The sequence below is a fragment of the Pelecanus crispus genome, chromosome 18, assembly GCF_030463565.1.
Source record: "Pelecanus crispus isolate bPelCri1 chromosome 18, bPelCri1.pri, whole genome shotgun sequence".
Taxonomy (NCBI): domain Eukaryota; kingdom Metazoa; phylum Chordata; class Aves; order Pelecaniformes; family Pelecanidae; genus Pelecanus; species Pelecanus crispus.
In genome coordinates, this window is record NC_134660.1 from 8,095,748 (window position 1) to 8,111,161 (window position 15,414).

A 15,414-nucleotide genomic window follows, 5' to 3' on the forward strand; every position below is an offset into this window, starting at 1 on the left:
AGTGTCCACAGAGGGAAGGACCACATGGACGCCAGGCTTGAATGCACCAGAACTTTAATGAGACTAAAGAGGAGACAGATGATTCCTATGAGGCTTGCCTTGAGGGAACCTTGCTGCCACTGCAAACCAAAGCAAACAAAGCAAAGGGAGAGAAAGGCAAGGCCGGTCAGCTATGCTGAAAACAACATGAAAAAGATCAATCCTGTGCCCAGCACCATGTTCTGAGTTCCTCAAGGTGTCTCCCTGGGTTTTTCCCAAGCATCTTTAACAGGGGAGGCACCTTCTGCCACAGTAGCGGTTGGTAATGCAGGAGAGGTCAAAGCCCCCAGAGGAGATGGGCACTCCCTCAGAGCTGAGGATGCTGCCAACAGCAGCAGAGGTGGAGGAGCCCACAATGGTGTTCTGTGGGAAGGAGCTGAGGATGGGTCCGGGCAGGGTCACCACCACAGGAGAGGGCTCGATGACGACGGTGGAGTTCTGGCACTGCCTGACACAGGGCTCGTTGCAGCTGTTGGCCAGCGGGGTCGGGCCGCAGGGCTGGCAGGGCAGGCACGGGCTGTAGCAGGACATGTCTCTGGGCTGGAGATGCACCTGGGAGAGAGGGCAGGGGGGAAGCAGAACACAAAGATGGGTGAGAAGCAGCCTGGTTACACAGTGACAAAGGAGGCAAGGTACTACTAAGAAGGGAGCTGGACACTGTGCCAGCAGCCACATGGTCTCCATTGCCCTACAAAGAGCAGCCTGGCCCAGGGACACTCTCTCCTAATTCATGAGCCAAAAGCCCCCGCAGCCACATCCCAGCCTCTCTCTAACCAGACCTTCTCCCCACTTCCCTCTCCCATGACCAGAAGATCTGAAATGCAGCGAAGAACAGAGCCAATATCAGCTGAGAGGTCCATCAGGGAGAGATCTCAGTTTGGAAGAGGAGGAGAAGGGGCTTCAGACTCACCTGGTTGCCAAGCAGAAGGAGGCAAGAGAAGTGGATGAGAGAGCAGGCACTTGCGCTGCCTTTTATACCTGCCCTTCGTTGCCGCAGGACCAGAGGCACCCGCGGCAGAGGTAGCAATTCTCGGACAAGCTCATCTTGAATGCAAACCAGCGCAGCTAATGACATGGGCTGTGCTTTGGTTTCCTGCACTGATGCCTTTTCATTTCCAGATTTGTGCCATGCCCATTTCCCAACGAAAGCTTCTTCTGAGCCCTCGGATGAGAGGCCCCAGCATTTGTAGGACAGGAATGCAGCAGTGCTGGCAGAAGTCTCAGCTCAAGCGCTGGATGGGTCCAGAGCAAGCAGGTGACGTCAGACTGGGTCACTGCGGTGGGGCTGTTTGCAGTGGTGTTCTCAGGAAGAAGGTCCAGCTGTCCTCAGCTGAACACCGTGGGCTCCCATGCATGAGGACATCCTATGTCCTTATCTTTCCCTCCCTCCTCACATCACCCCAATGCTCACTTGTTGTTGCCTCCCCAGGCGTGTGCATTGTGCTCCTAGGTTTTGACCCCATCCTGCCTAACACTGCCCTCAGGAAAAAATTCTGACCTGTTTTGACTCACTCCATCTGTGCAGTCTGTGAGCACACAGGTGATGCCATGGGCATGCCTGGGGCCTTGTCCTTCCCCACAATGCTCTAGCATTGCCCCAGTTGTCCCCAGGTGTCCTCAGCATAGCCCATAACTGGTTGTGTTCTTACGTGTGTTCCTGTCCTGTGTGCACTTATCTGCAGCCAGATTTACGTGGATGCAGGTAGGAGAAGAAATTTGTCTGTGACTCCACACTGATGTGCATGAGCTTTACTTGTGTCTACTGTCCATGTCTGTGTGTCCTTTTGTGCCCCTCATCAGGAGGGAATGTGCAGCTCATGGCAGGGACACTCTCCTCTGCCCTGTCCATGAGCACCACAGAGCAGCATGTTCCCAGGGTCAGAAGGAGCCTGAGTGCAGCTGAGTGCTGATGGCAGCAGCCTGCTGGAGATCTGTGCAGGCAAGAGGCGCGGAAATGCAGCCCCTGCCTCCTGAGACCTCCTCTTCCTGACCCTCCAAAACTCATGCTGGCGCCTGTGAGACCTCTGGCCTCTGGAGTACTGTGTCCAGGTTGGGTCTCCCCTGGCCAGGAAGGACATTGACATACTGAAGCGAGATGAACAAAGGTCACCAAGATGGATAGGAGGCTGGCAATGTGGGAAGAGCCTGACACAACTGGGCCTGCTCATCTTGGAGAACAGGAGGCTCAGGGGAGGTGTTCTTGCTTTCTGCAACTACTTGTTCAGAGGAGACAGAGAAGATGGCCATAGCTTCTGGTCCAGGCGACAGGGAGTCACTTTAGGAAGTAGAGGCAATGGAAAGCAGCTGGAAGATGGAAAAATCTGATTAAGAGTAGGCTAAAAGAAATGGAAAGAGCTGGGTTTCACAGTGAGTCTGTGCAATGTCCATCGCAAGAGGTGTTCAAGGATGGACTGAATGTGATCTTGAGCAACTCAGTCCAATGAGAGCTATTCCAAGCAGAGGATTGAATGTAGATGACCTCTGGAGGTGCCTTCTCACCTACATTCTGAGATTCCCACCCTTTCCCAGCCCTCCCTGAGCCCTGCACACCCATAGGCTCACTTGTCCTCACACCCCCTCGGCCTCAGCAGAGCTGTCAGGCCTTGTGCCGGCACTGGGGAGAGGCAGCTGAAGGGAGGCTCTGCAGCCTGCTCCTTCCCCTGGGCAGGAAATGCATGGCTGCTCTTTGCAGCCCCTGCGGTGGCAGGCAGCTCTGGGAAGCTGGTGCATGTGGCGGGCGAGGGCCCTGCAGCTGCCGCAGGCTGGAGCGGGCACTGGGCAGGCTTGTTGTTGGTGGGAGGGGACGGGCAGAGTGGGCTTGCAGGAGACAAAGCTGTGCCCGTGCAGAGCCGCTGAGCACTGGGAGGCCGGGCGAGCCCCCGAGCGGCGCCGGCGCAGGGCTCAGCCCCGGGGCGGAGCTGGCGGCGGCGGCGAGGAGAGGAGAGGAGAGGAGAGGAGAGGAGAGGAGAGGAGAGGAGAGGAGAGGAGAGGAGAGGAGAGGAGAGGAGAGGAGAGGAGAGGAGAGGAGAGGAGAGGAGAGGAGAGGAGAGGAGAGGAGAGGGGAGGGGAGGTAGGGGAGGGGAGGGGAGGGGAGGGGAGGGGAGGGGAGGGGAGGGGAGGAGAGGAGAGGAGAGGAGAGGAGAGGAGAGGAGAGGAGAGGAGAGGAGAGGGAGAGGGAGAGGGAGAGGGAGAGGGAGAGGGAGAGGGAGAGGGAGAGGGAGAGGGAGAGGAGGCGGCGCGGCCGGAGCAGAGAGCCGGGGCTGGCGGCGGGCAGCGAGGCGCGGGCGGCGGAGCGGCGGGATGCGGCGGTGCCGGGGCGCAGGGCTGGCGGGGCTGGCCGCGGTGCTGCTGGGTGCGCGGGGCTGGCGGCGGTGGCGGGGGGGTAGGCTCTGTGCCCGGGCTGCTCCCCAGGGAGCCCAGCGCCAGCTCGGCCCTCTCCTTCTGCACCGTCTCTTTCCCCTCCCGGCCTCTCTGCCCTCTCTGCTCCCCCTTTCCCAGAGCTCTGCAGTCCCCCCTACGTAGCCTCCTTTGTTCCCATCATCTCTACCATCACAACTTGGCTGGCACGTGCGCCCGCTTCTCTGGGCACGCACTCCGGCCCCGGGTAATTCCCCACTTACTACTGCCCTGATTTCTGCCCTCCTTCACTGCAACACCCACTCTCGCTGGGTACTACTGTCTGCTACTCTACTGTCTCTTCCTCTCTTCATCTGTACATGCACCCCTCTTCTGACCCATCTCTCCAGGCATCTACCATCCCTAACCCCTCTTCCTACTCTGAGACCCCCCTCTCATCTCTCCCTCTGCTTTTTACATACCTGCTGCGGGCACAGCTTTGCTTTCCTGCACCGCGCCATACATCCTCTCATCCCCACGTGCATTCAGCCTTTATTTCTGTTCTGAATTCAGCCCTCCTTCCTTCACTGGAACACACCCAACTCTCCCGTCGCCTCTCCCTCTCGCCGTCCGTCCATCCATCCATGCACCTGACTTTCATCCCATCTCTGCATGCATCAGTTCCAAATTCCCTGCCAGCCTTTGTCCCTCACTCCACACACCCACACCAGGATCACTCTCCATCCCAGCTGAACAGCTCTCCATCCGTTCCAGTCCGGCTCTGTCTCACTGCCACTCTTCACAACAATTTCTCTGGGAGAATGAGAGCTGGGCGATCTTTGATGACCTTTGGGCTTCCCTTCTTCTTCCTCTGCAGTGGCTGTGGGCAGAGCCCAGGTGCAGCAGGACCCCTCGGCAGAGACCACCGAGGGCACCAGCATCAGCATCAACTGCTCACACCCCAACATAAACACTGGCGACTACATCAGCTGGTACCGTCAGCTCCCGGGCCGAGGCCCCGCATTCATCGTGGTCACTCTTAAAGACTCCAAGGAAGTGCAGGACCCTCCGGGGCAGCTGTCGGTGGCGGCAGACCGCCGGTCCAGCGCCCTGCGGCTCTCCCGGCCCCGGCGCGGGGACGCGGCGGTGTATTACTGCGGCGTGGGAGGCACGGGGAGAGGAGCCGGGGCTGCGGGCGGGCACGAACCGCGGCGGGCGGGGCCGGGCGTGTGTGTGGGGGGCGGGGGGACAGCCCCGGCCGGGACCGACAGGGGGCGCTGCCGCTCCGCCCCCGGCACCGCCACCGCCACCGGTCCTGGGAACGGCTTCGGCATCGACAGCGGCACCGGCATCCCCAGGTCCTCCTTGCAGTCAGTGCCTGGGCTCATGGGGTGGGCTGACCTTGGCTGGGCACCAGGTGCCCACCCAGCCACTCCGTTCCTGCCCTCCTCGGCAGGACACGGTGCTGGCGCAGAAAATAAGATGCTGACCGAGTTGAAAGATGTACAATGAAACACTCTTCTCTCAGCTCCTCAGAGCACCCCCGCGTCTTTCTCCACGGGCAGAGAAAAGGCACTGGGGACACATGGCTCCTCTTGCCTTACACACCTGGCTAAAAGCCCTCCAGGAGTGCCAGGGCTCTCTGAGGACTCAGGCAGGAGTCTAGCAAGCAGCTCAGATGAATAAGTTGGACATATGAACTAGGGCAGAGGTATCCATGCCTCAGTGCTTGAAGGCAAAATCCCTCTGAGTTGAATCCCATGCGAGGCACCTCTGCTGAGAAAGAAGCCGGCACAAATGCAGGGTCTAATCTATGCTCTCCCTGCAGACGAGGGAGGATTCTTGACCAGTTCTCTAGGGGAGAACCGATCTCATCCCCAAGTGGGTGTCTAAGACAGATGGAGCTGAACCCCCATCTGAAGGATCCCTTTCACGCCTTTCTTCCTCCTTAGGGATTTACAGACCAGAAGTCTCATGTGGCTAAAGAGCAGAGAAATGCCCCTTCATCTGGCTCTCCTTAAATGTGCAAGGCATTGCACGTCATTGCTCTATGTCTTGGGCAGGCTTCACTCACCAGCTCAGCCAATGCACATGATCCAAACGACATCTCTTCGTGCACCATCCTCCACACAAAGCCACGGTCCCCTTGGCTGAGCGAGAACGTTGGAAAGAGGTTGATGTATTGGAGGAGCTCTGGATGCCGCGATGTCAGGAGAAGGGAGGACAAACGGATCTCACCTTGCTGACTCACTTCAAGCTGTACACAATTGCCTGACATTGCTTCCTCTCCATCCACCTAGTAGGTATTGACAGCTCGTGATCCCAATTTTCTTTCCCCGTCACAGCCAGCGCTCTACTTCCACAAAGGGGGGCTTTGCGTGCACACACACAGTGTAACGTCTCTGCAGTTTAGCTCCATATAGGGAGAGCATACATCAGAGTCATCAGCATCATCAGGATAAGAACATGCCCACACCCTCCTCATTAACCCACCACCCAGGGGTTGGACTCGACAGAGCCATCTTCTCTAAGTCCTGTGTCTGAGGCTCTAATGTGGTTGAGGGGAGACCAACGTGCAGTGGGTGTGAGGGGGAGATGCAGCTGAGGAGAGTCATGTGCCCAGCTTGAGCCCATTCACCCACAGAGGAGCCCTCTCCCTGCTCTCTCTCTGCCCCTCAGTACCTTGGACATGGAAACGGGGTTTAACCCTGAGATGGAGGTGCTTGGAAGGCTAAGTAGATGTGGGCTACTTGCTCGGCGAGGAAGGGCATCTAGTCACAAGTGATAGGGAAATGTCTGAAGTACTCGCTGCCTATTCCTCCTCACATGTACTGGCACACAGATGTACACACACAAAAGCACTATGCCCATGCACCTATGCCCACACAATTACGTATATGCAGACCAGTCACACACACCTTCATGCTCCCCTGCATGAAGGCACATGCGTGTGCTAAATCACATGCACACTCTGGAGGTGCATCCCCCCTCCTCCCCCCCTTTTTTTTTTCTCTCTTCAACCGCTTTGCAACCTCAGGGATTCCTGCCAGACCGCGGCCTTGTGTAGTGAGCTGGTCGGTTAGGTGCCCTGTAATTGTACCAGAAACTGCTACATGGTCGAAGCGGAGAGTGGCCTTGTCCTTATCAGAAAGCCTTACATGGTTGAAGTGGGGAGTGAGAACAGGGGAGTGAGAACAGGGGAGTGAGAACAATCAGTTACCCCCTGACAGCTTTGAAACAGAGCAGTAATTACTGACTGAGAGCGTGGCTTGGATGGAGATTCACAGTGACTAAAGCAAATCATCTCACGATTTTATAAAACAGCAGTCCTAAGTGAGGCCCTTTGAGCTCTCCTGGACTGCAGCGCGCTGCACCAGCATCTCCCCCTGAGCAGGACTCCTCTCACAGCTAGCAGACTCAGTTTGCTACAATCGGAGGTCCGTTGCTGACTGACAGTGGAGCCTGGGCTGAAACCCTTCACTCCTTGAGGCTCAACCCTCGCCCGTTGAGAAACGCCAAGACATTAGACCTGAGCATTTCACTGAACTCGAGGGGCATCTTTAAACTGGTATACCAGATATTTTCATATAAGTATACATAGAATCATAGAATTGTTTAGGTTGGAAAAGACCTTCAAGATTATCCAGTCCAACCATCAACCTACACCACCAAGTCTACTCTAAGCCAATCAAGGGTAGACTAGACTAAACCATGTCCCAAAGTGCCACATCTACCCATTTTTGTCTGTGTATATGCATGTGTGAATCAGTTTAAGTAGTCTGTAGACGTAGGATTTGATTTCCAAGTGAGTCTTATACTGCTGCATTATCCTTATTCCTATAAACCATTGACCAAGTCTGAGACTAAGATTTGATGCAGCTGCACCTAGACTCCTCTCTGAGAAGGAGTTTAGAAAGCAAGGGGGTCTATCCTGAACCTCGTGACTCTGCAGGAGGGTCCTCCTTATCCCCTGCATACACAATCTCTTTGTGAATCATTCAACTCAGTGTAATTTAATTTTCCTTGATGCATTTCCATGTAATAATTGAGTGAACCTTGCCATCTTCCAATCTGTAACTAAGTCACTGTTTTGATCAATTTTGTCTAATCCCTTTATTAATCATTGATGACTGAGTGCTATTAAAATATTACAACGCAATCCTGCGATTTGTTACAAGTAAATCTAAACTGCTACTAAATGAAACTGTGTTAAGTCACTCATTCACAATAAATTCACATAATCAGCAGGAGTCACAAACCTGCATTTGTGACACACAATCGCGGACACAATTGCTCACACACAGAGAACATTTGTGCACAGCCACTGTTGCCATGAGTATTACCAGAGGCACACACATGTACGTGCGAATGCACACATGAGCACAGCCAGAAGAACATGTACATGAGCACGACCATGCACGCAAACCACTGAGAACCAGGACGCCCAACACCAGCTCTCAGCCCCTCTGGACAGCTCCAGGCAAGTCCTTCAGACCCTACAGTCAAGGCAACAAATCAGTCCCTGGCCAGCCCCATCAGCTTGAGTGACCTCAAGGGTCTGACAGTGGTTCAGTCTAGTGTTTTTCTCACTGTGAGGCAGAGAGAAACCGCAGCAGAGTTGAAGCTGTCATGGCCTTTCCACACATTGAGCCTCTCCACGTCTCACATTTGTGTGTGAACAATAATATAAAAACTAGAGAACATGCCCATCGCCACAGCCCCACAAAGAATTCCCACATTCCTAGGAGAAGAATAAAAATCCTCCAGTGTTAGAAGCTCCCACCTGACCTGTGTGATCTCCAGGGAGCAGCCCCTGCTCTTGCAAAGGGAGCCCTGCTACAGTGACACACTCAGGTGGCTGCAGAAGGCTGTGTCTGGGACAAGCCAGACTCCCCTCAGGCTACAGACGCTGAGGCTGGGACATGAGAAGTGATGTAGCAGTGAGCCTGGCTCTAGACTCACTGTAAGGCAAATACCCTCTCTTCAAAAGGCAGAGAAATGCAGAAGCAACACTAATTTACAGAGCAGCTGAAAAAGTGGTTTGGCCAGCCTGTGAAAGTTCATGCATTCTTTTTAGCTTTTCCCCAGTTCTAATTGATGTGCTGGCCTTTTTTCTTCTTGTGTTTTGCATGCAGGTGCACGTGGTGTAATTGCCTGTAGCGAGAGGGAGCTGCCTGCAGCCTCCTCTGTCACCATGAGCAGACTGAGTTTATCCTGCAGCCAAAGCTCTCACATACAAAACAGTTTCTGCACATAAATATACAAAAGTATTATTGTTATAAGGAAGGTTAAAGAAAGTATATCCCCCCCCCAAATGCCGACCTGGTATCAACAGGTGAGGAGAAGGCTGACATACTCAACAATTTCTTTGCCTCAGTCTTCACTGGCAACCTCTCTCCTCACCCCTCCCGAGGTGATGGACCGCAAGATGGGGACCAGGGGGGTAAAGCCCCTCCCACTGTAAGGGAAGATCAGGTTTGAGACCTCCTGAGGAACCTGAACGTACACAAGTCTATGGGACCTCCAAGTCCTGAGGGAATTGGTTGATGTAGTTGCCAAGCCACTCTCCATGATATTTGAAAAGTCATGGCAGTCAGGTGAAGTCCCTGCTGACTGGAAGAAGGGAAACACTGTGCTCTTTTTTAACAAGGGAAGAAAGGAGGCCCCTGGGAACTACCCACCTGTCAGCCTCACCTCTGTGCCTGGGCAGATCATGGAGCAGATCCTCCTAGAAGCTATGCTAAAGCACGGGGAGGACAGGGAGGTGATTCGAGACAGCCAGCATGGCTTCACCAAGGGCAAGTCCTGCCTGACTCAACCTAGTGTCTTTCTATGAAGGAGTGACAGCGTAAGTGGCCAAGGGAAAAGCAACGGATGTCATCTATGTGGACTTCTGTAAAGCCTTTGAGACAGTCCCCCACAACATCCTTCTTTCTAAATTGGGGAGACATGGATTTGATGGGTGGACTGTTTGGTGGGTAAGGAATTGGCTGGATAGTCGCATCCAGAGTGTAGTGGTCAACGGCTCAATGTCCAGACGGAGACCAGTGACAAGTGGAGTCCCTCAGGGGTCCGCGCTGGGACCAGTGCTGTTTAATATCTTCATCAATGACATAGACAGTGCGATCGAGTGCACCCTCAGCAAGTTTGCAGATGACACCAAGTTGAGTGGTGCGGTTGACACACCAGAACGAGTAGATGTCATCCAAAGGGACCTGGACAAGCTGGAGAGGTGGGCCTCTGTGAACCTCATCAGGTTCAACAAGGCCAAGTGCAAGGCCCTGCACATGGGATGGGGCAACCCCCAATATCAATACAGGGTGGGGGATGAAGGGATTGAGAGCAGCCCTGCCGAGAAGGCCTTGGGTGTCCTGGTGGATGAAAAGCTGGACATGAGTCAACAATGTGTGCTTGCAGCCCAGAAAGCCAACCATATCCTGGGCTGCATCAAAAGCAGCATGGCCAGCAGGTCAAGGGAGGTCATTCTGGCTCTCTGCTCTGCTCTGGTGAGACCTCACCTGGAGCCCTGCGTCCAGCTCTGGAGCCCTCAGCACAAGAAGGACATGGACCTGTTGGAGCAGGTCCAGAAGAGGGACACCAAAATGATCCGAGGGCTGGAGCACCTCTCGTACGAGGCCAGGCTGAGGGAGTTGGGGTTGTTCATCCTGGAGAAGAGAAGGCTGTGAGGAGACCTTATTGCAGGCTTTCTGTACTTTAAGGGGGCCTACAGGAAAGATGGGGACAATCTTTTTAGCAAGGCCTGTTGTGACAGGACAAGGAATAATGGTTTAAAACTAAAGGAGGCTAGACTTTAGACTGGATATAAGGAAGAAATTTTTTACAGTGAGGATAGTGAAGCACTGGAATGGGTTGCCCAGAGAGGCAGTGGAGGCCCCATCCCTAGAAATATTCCAGGTCAGGTTAGATGGGGCTCTGAGCAACCTGACCTGGTTAAAGCTGTCCCTGCTCACTGCAGGGGGGTTGGGCTAGATGACCTCTAAAGGTCCCTTCTAACCCAAAGCATTCTATGATTCTATAAGGCCCCAGCATTTGTAGGACAGGAATGCAGCAGTGCTGGCAGAAGTCTCAGCACACCTTGAGACAGATCGGTGCCTGCCTTCCACACAGTGGAGCCACAGCATGATTTAAATCACCATCAGAAAAAACAATCTCTGGCAACAGTGCCCTTAGTTGGAAGTGTCAAACCTGCATGGATCCTGTGCCCTTTTCCTACCCTTCCAAATCTCCTCGGTTGCGCAGCCGAACTACAGGTCATGGCAAGAGCCAGTAGCAGCGCTCTGGCAGTGCTTTGGCCAAAGGGCTTACTCGTCTGCCAGAAGAAATGCCATCCCTCCCTCTTCTACAAGGACAATTGCAGATGGTATCATGGCTGCGAAGGACCTGAGGTACTTCTGCTTGTTACAAGATTTAGTGCAGTAAGGTTAGAAAGTCCAACTGTGCTGCTGGAGGTGATGGTTATTAATAGTATGATGAGGGAAAAAGGATGTCAGCCATGGAAATGAAAGGCCCTTATAAAGCTTTTGGCCTTCAGTCATGCTAAGATACGCTTCATGAGCTGTAATTCCTTGTTGGTGAAGGACATCAGTGTGGGGATTTGCATTCTTCCACTTGTACACTTTTGTCAAGACATCTGGATTTTCATGCAGAAAATAGGATATGAGACTGTAGTAGCTGCCAAGACATTTCCACCAACCAGAAGGGATGAGATTTACATGGAAAAAAATCCTCTCCCCTGAGAATGCCAGCCAATTCCTGAGCACAGACTCTCTGGGGGGACCAGTGAAGCCCTCAAGAGCTCTGAGCCCCCCTGCAGCTCTCTTGGGAAGTGCACCCAGTACCCTCGTGCTTGCTGATCTCACATTCTCCTGCACGCTCTGTATCAGAGCAATTTGCTCTCCCTCAGAAATACACCATTTCACTGTCCCTGTTTCTGTGCTGACTGCCCTCAGCTCCCACATGCTTACATCCAATTTCCACCCTTGGCACACTCAGCAGCATGGGTGACTTTTCCCTGCTCCCGCTGCCCATGTGTGCTGGCCATGACCCCTAGACTGGGTGGTGGAGGGGAGAGGAAGCTGGAGTAGCAGCTATGGGCAATCCCAAAGGCTGTTGTGTTCCATATATGTTCCCATAGCATTCTCCTTGGGAAGCTGGCAGCTCATGGCTTGGATGGGCGTACTCTTCACTGGGTAAAAAAGTGGCTGGGTGGGCGAGCCCAGAGAGTAGTGGTGAATGGAGTTAAGTGCAGTTGGTGGCCGGTCACGAGTGGTGTTCCCCAGGGCTCCGTTTTGGGGCCAGCCTTGTTTAATATCTTTATCGATGATCTGGATGAGGGCATTGAGTGCACCCTCAGTAAGGTTGCAGATGACACCAAGTAGCTGGAAAGCGGCCTGGCCGAAAAGGGCCTGGGTGTGCTGGTAGACAGCCGGCTGAACATGAGCCAGCAGTCTGCCCAGGTGGCCAGGAAGGCCAAGAGCATCCTGGCTTGTATCAGGAATAGTGTGGCCAGCAGGAGCAGGGAGGTGATTGTGCCCCTGTACTCGGCGCTGGTGAGGCCACACCTGGAATCCTGTGTCCAGTTTTGGGTCCCTCAACACAAGAAAGACATTGAGGTGCTGGAGCGTGTTCAGAGAAGGGCAACGGAGCTGGGGAAGGTTCTGGAACACAGGCCTTCTGAGGAGCGGCTGAGGGAACTGGGACTGTTTAGTCTGCAGTTGAAGAGTCTGAGGGGAGACCTTATCGCTCTCTACAACTACCTGAAAGGAGGCTGTAGTGAGGTGGGTGTTGGTCTCTTCTCCCATGTAGTTAGTGATAGGATGAGAGGAAATGGGCTCAAGCTGCGCCAGGGGAGGTTTGGATTGGATATTAGGAAAAATTTCTTCACGGAAAGGGTGGTGAATCATTGGAACAGGCTGCCCAGAGAGGTGGTGGAGTCACCATCCCTGGAGGCGTTCAAACAACGGGTAGATGTGGCACTTTGGGACATGGTTTAGTCTAGTCTACCCTTAATTGGTTTAGTGTGGATGTGGTAATGTTAGGTTAATGGTTGGACTGGATGATCTTAAAGGTCTTTTCCAACCTAAATGATTCTATGATTCTATGATTCTATGATTCTATGATTCTATGATTCTATGTTTGTTGCTTTGCCACTCTTGCCATTCTGCAAAGCAAATGGCCTTCTGGAGCCCACACCCACCCCCTACTACCCCAGTACAGCTCCAGACACAGCAAGACCAAAGCCCTTCCTCAAGAGCTGACGGGGCTGCTGATCCCTCACCGCCTCCTGCCTCTCCGGCCACTTTTGGGCAGAGACACAGCAAGGCAAGGCCTGATGGTCACTGGCAGCAGAGCAGCCACGGATGACTTCCTCAGCTCCCAGGGACGGTGCCCAAAAGAGGAGCCACCACAGCGTGTGAAACCCTCCCATTCCTCTGTGAAAGGAGAAGGGTCTCCTTGTGCCCTCACCTGCTTCCACCCCTCAGCAAGACCCTTCCCCTTTGGCACCTTGGGGAGTGTCCACAGAGGGAAGGACCACATGGAGGCCAGGCCTGAGTGCAGCAGAACTTTAATGAGGCTAAAGAGGGAAACAAAGTCACTCTGAGTGGAGGACAGCAGTGCAGGGAGCCTAGAGCCTGCAGTCCTTGTGCATGGAGAGTTCTTGCATGACGACCGTCTGCCTGTGCCATACAAGGGAGAGGAGCCAGATGTTCCCCACCAGGCTGGCTTTGGTGGGACCTGGTGCCAAGGGGATACAAAGCAAACAAAGAAAAGGGGAAACAAGGCAAAACCATTCAGCTATACTGAAAACACCTCCGAAATCTCAATCCCCTGTGTATTACCATGTTCTCAGTTCCTCAAGGTGTGTTCCTGGGGCATTCCCAGCATCTTTAACAGGGGAGGCACCTTCTGCCACAGTAGCGGCTGGTAATGCCAGAGAGGCCAAAGCCCCCAGAGGAGATGGGCACTCCCTCAGAGCTGAGGATGCTGCCAACAGCAGCAGAGGTGGAGGAGCCCACAACGGTGTTCTGCGGGAAGGAGCTGAGGATGGGTCCAGGCAGGGTCACCACCACAGGAGAGGGTTCAATGACAACGGTGGAGTTCTGGCACTGCCGGACACAGGGCTCGTTGCAGCTGTTGGCCAGCGGGGGTCGGGCCGCAGGGCCGGCAGGGCAGGCACGGGCTGTAGCAGGACATGTCTCTGGGCTGGAGATGCACCTGGGAGAGAGGGCAGGGGGGAAGCAGAGCACAAGGGTGGGTGAGAAGCAGCCTGGTTACACAGTGACAAAGGAGGCAAGGCCACAATTCAGTGGTGAGAGGGATGCGCTAGGCGCCACATGGTCTCCATTACCCTACAAAGAGCAGCTTGGCCCAGGGACACTCTCTCCTAATTCATGAGCCAAAAGCCCCCGCAGCCACATCCCAGCCTCTCTCTAACCAGACCTTCTCCCCACTTCCCTCTCCCATGACCAGAAGATCTGAAATGCAGCAAAGAACAGAGCAATTTCAGCTTAGAGGTCCATCAGGGAGAGATCTCAGTTTGGAAGAGGAGGAGAAGGGGCTTCAGACTCACCTGGTTGCCAAGCAGAAGGAGGCAAGAGAAGTGGATGAGAGAGCAGGCACTTGCGCTGCCTTTTATACCTGCCCTTCATTGCCGCAGGACCAGAGGCACCCGCGGCAGAGGTAGCAATTCTCGGACAAGCTCATCTTGAATGCAAACCAGCGCAGCTAATGACAGGGGCTGTGCTTTGGTTTCCTGCACTGATGCCTTTTCATTTCCAGATTTGTGCCATGCCCATTTCCCAGGAAAGAATTCTTCTGAGCCCTCGGATGAAAGGCCGCGGCATTTGTAGGACAGGAATGCAGCAGTGCTGGCAGAAGTCTCAGCTCAAGTGCTGGATGGGTCCAGGGCAGGCAAGTGATGTCAGCCTGGGTCACTGCGGTGGGGCTGTTTGCAGTGGTGTTCTCAGGAAGAAGGTCCAGCCACCCTCAGCTGGACAACGTGGGCTCCCATGCATGAGGACGTCCTATGTCCTTATCTTTCCCTCCCTCCTCACATCACCCCAATGCTCACTTGTTGTTGCCTCCCCAGGTGTGTGTGTTGTGCTCCTAGGTTTTGACCTCATCCTGCCTCACACTGCCCACTCCCCAGGGGACCTCAGCAGAGTCCATGGTTCGTTGTGTTCCTATGTGTGTTCTTTACTTGTGTCTACTGTCCATGTCCGTGTGTCCTTGTGTGTCCCTCATCAGGAGGGAATGTGCTGCTCATGGCAGGGACACTCTCCTCTGCCCTGTCCATGAGCACCACAGAGCAGCAGGTTCCCAGGGTCAGAAGGAGCCTGAGTGCAGCTGAGTGCTGATGGCAGCAGCCTGCTGGAGATCTGTCCAGGCAAGAGGCACGGAAATGCAGCCCCTGCCTCCTGAGACCTCCTCTTCCTGACCCTCCAAAGCTCACGCTCCGCTGCTGCTGATTTCAGGACACAACAACAGGTTCACTCCAGCTTGGATCCTGACTTTAGTTCAATGGTAACAGTATTGGGAGTGTCTCATTGTAACTGGCAGTGCCCCCTACCTGCCTCTGCAAGCCAGGACACCGCTGCCTTCCACAGGGCTAGAGAGTTCAAAAGGATGGGGATTGCTTGATGGGCAGGGAGAAAGTCTAAGGAATCCTGCCCACCTCGTGCTGGCCATCCCCCAGTGGATCTGCTTCCAATGCAGCGTCAGCGGTGCCTGGTGTGGGACACAGCCCCCTCTCATGTCCATGTCAATGCCAAATGTCCTTGTGCAGCCCTTCGACGTGCTGCTGTGTGAGGCAGGGACTGAGACCTTGTCCTGAACAGGTACGGAATGAAAGGAACATGAAGCCTGATGTCGCTGTGCTGTGAGTGGAAGGACAGACCCTGTGGCTTGCGCAGGGAAAGCCAAAGACCTGAGGACTGCTTTGGGCTTCAGCCCACAAACACCTTCATGCTCTGCATTGGAATGTCAGTCTGAGTGCCCAGCAACTGCCCCTGGGAGGGA

The 15,414-nt window shown here is 54.3% G+C and overlaps 1 pseudogene; it reads right to left on the reverse strand.

Annotated features, from left to right (window-relative positions):
* Window positions 1-264: 264 nt before the first annotated feature.
* On the reverse strand, window positions 265-1,083 carry LOC142595182 (feather keratin Cos1-1/Cos1-3/Cos2-1-like; annotated as a pseudogene).
* Between the last annotated feature and the right edge of the window lie 14,331 nt (window positions 1,084-15,414).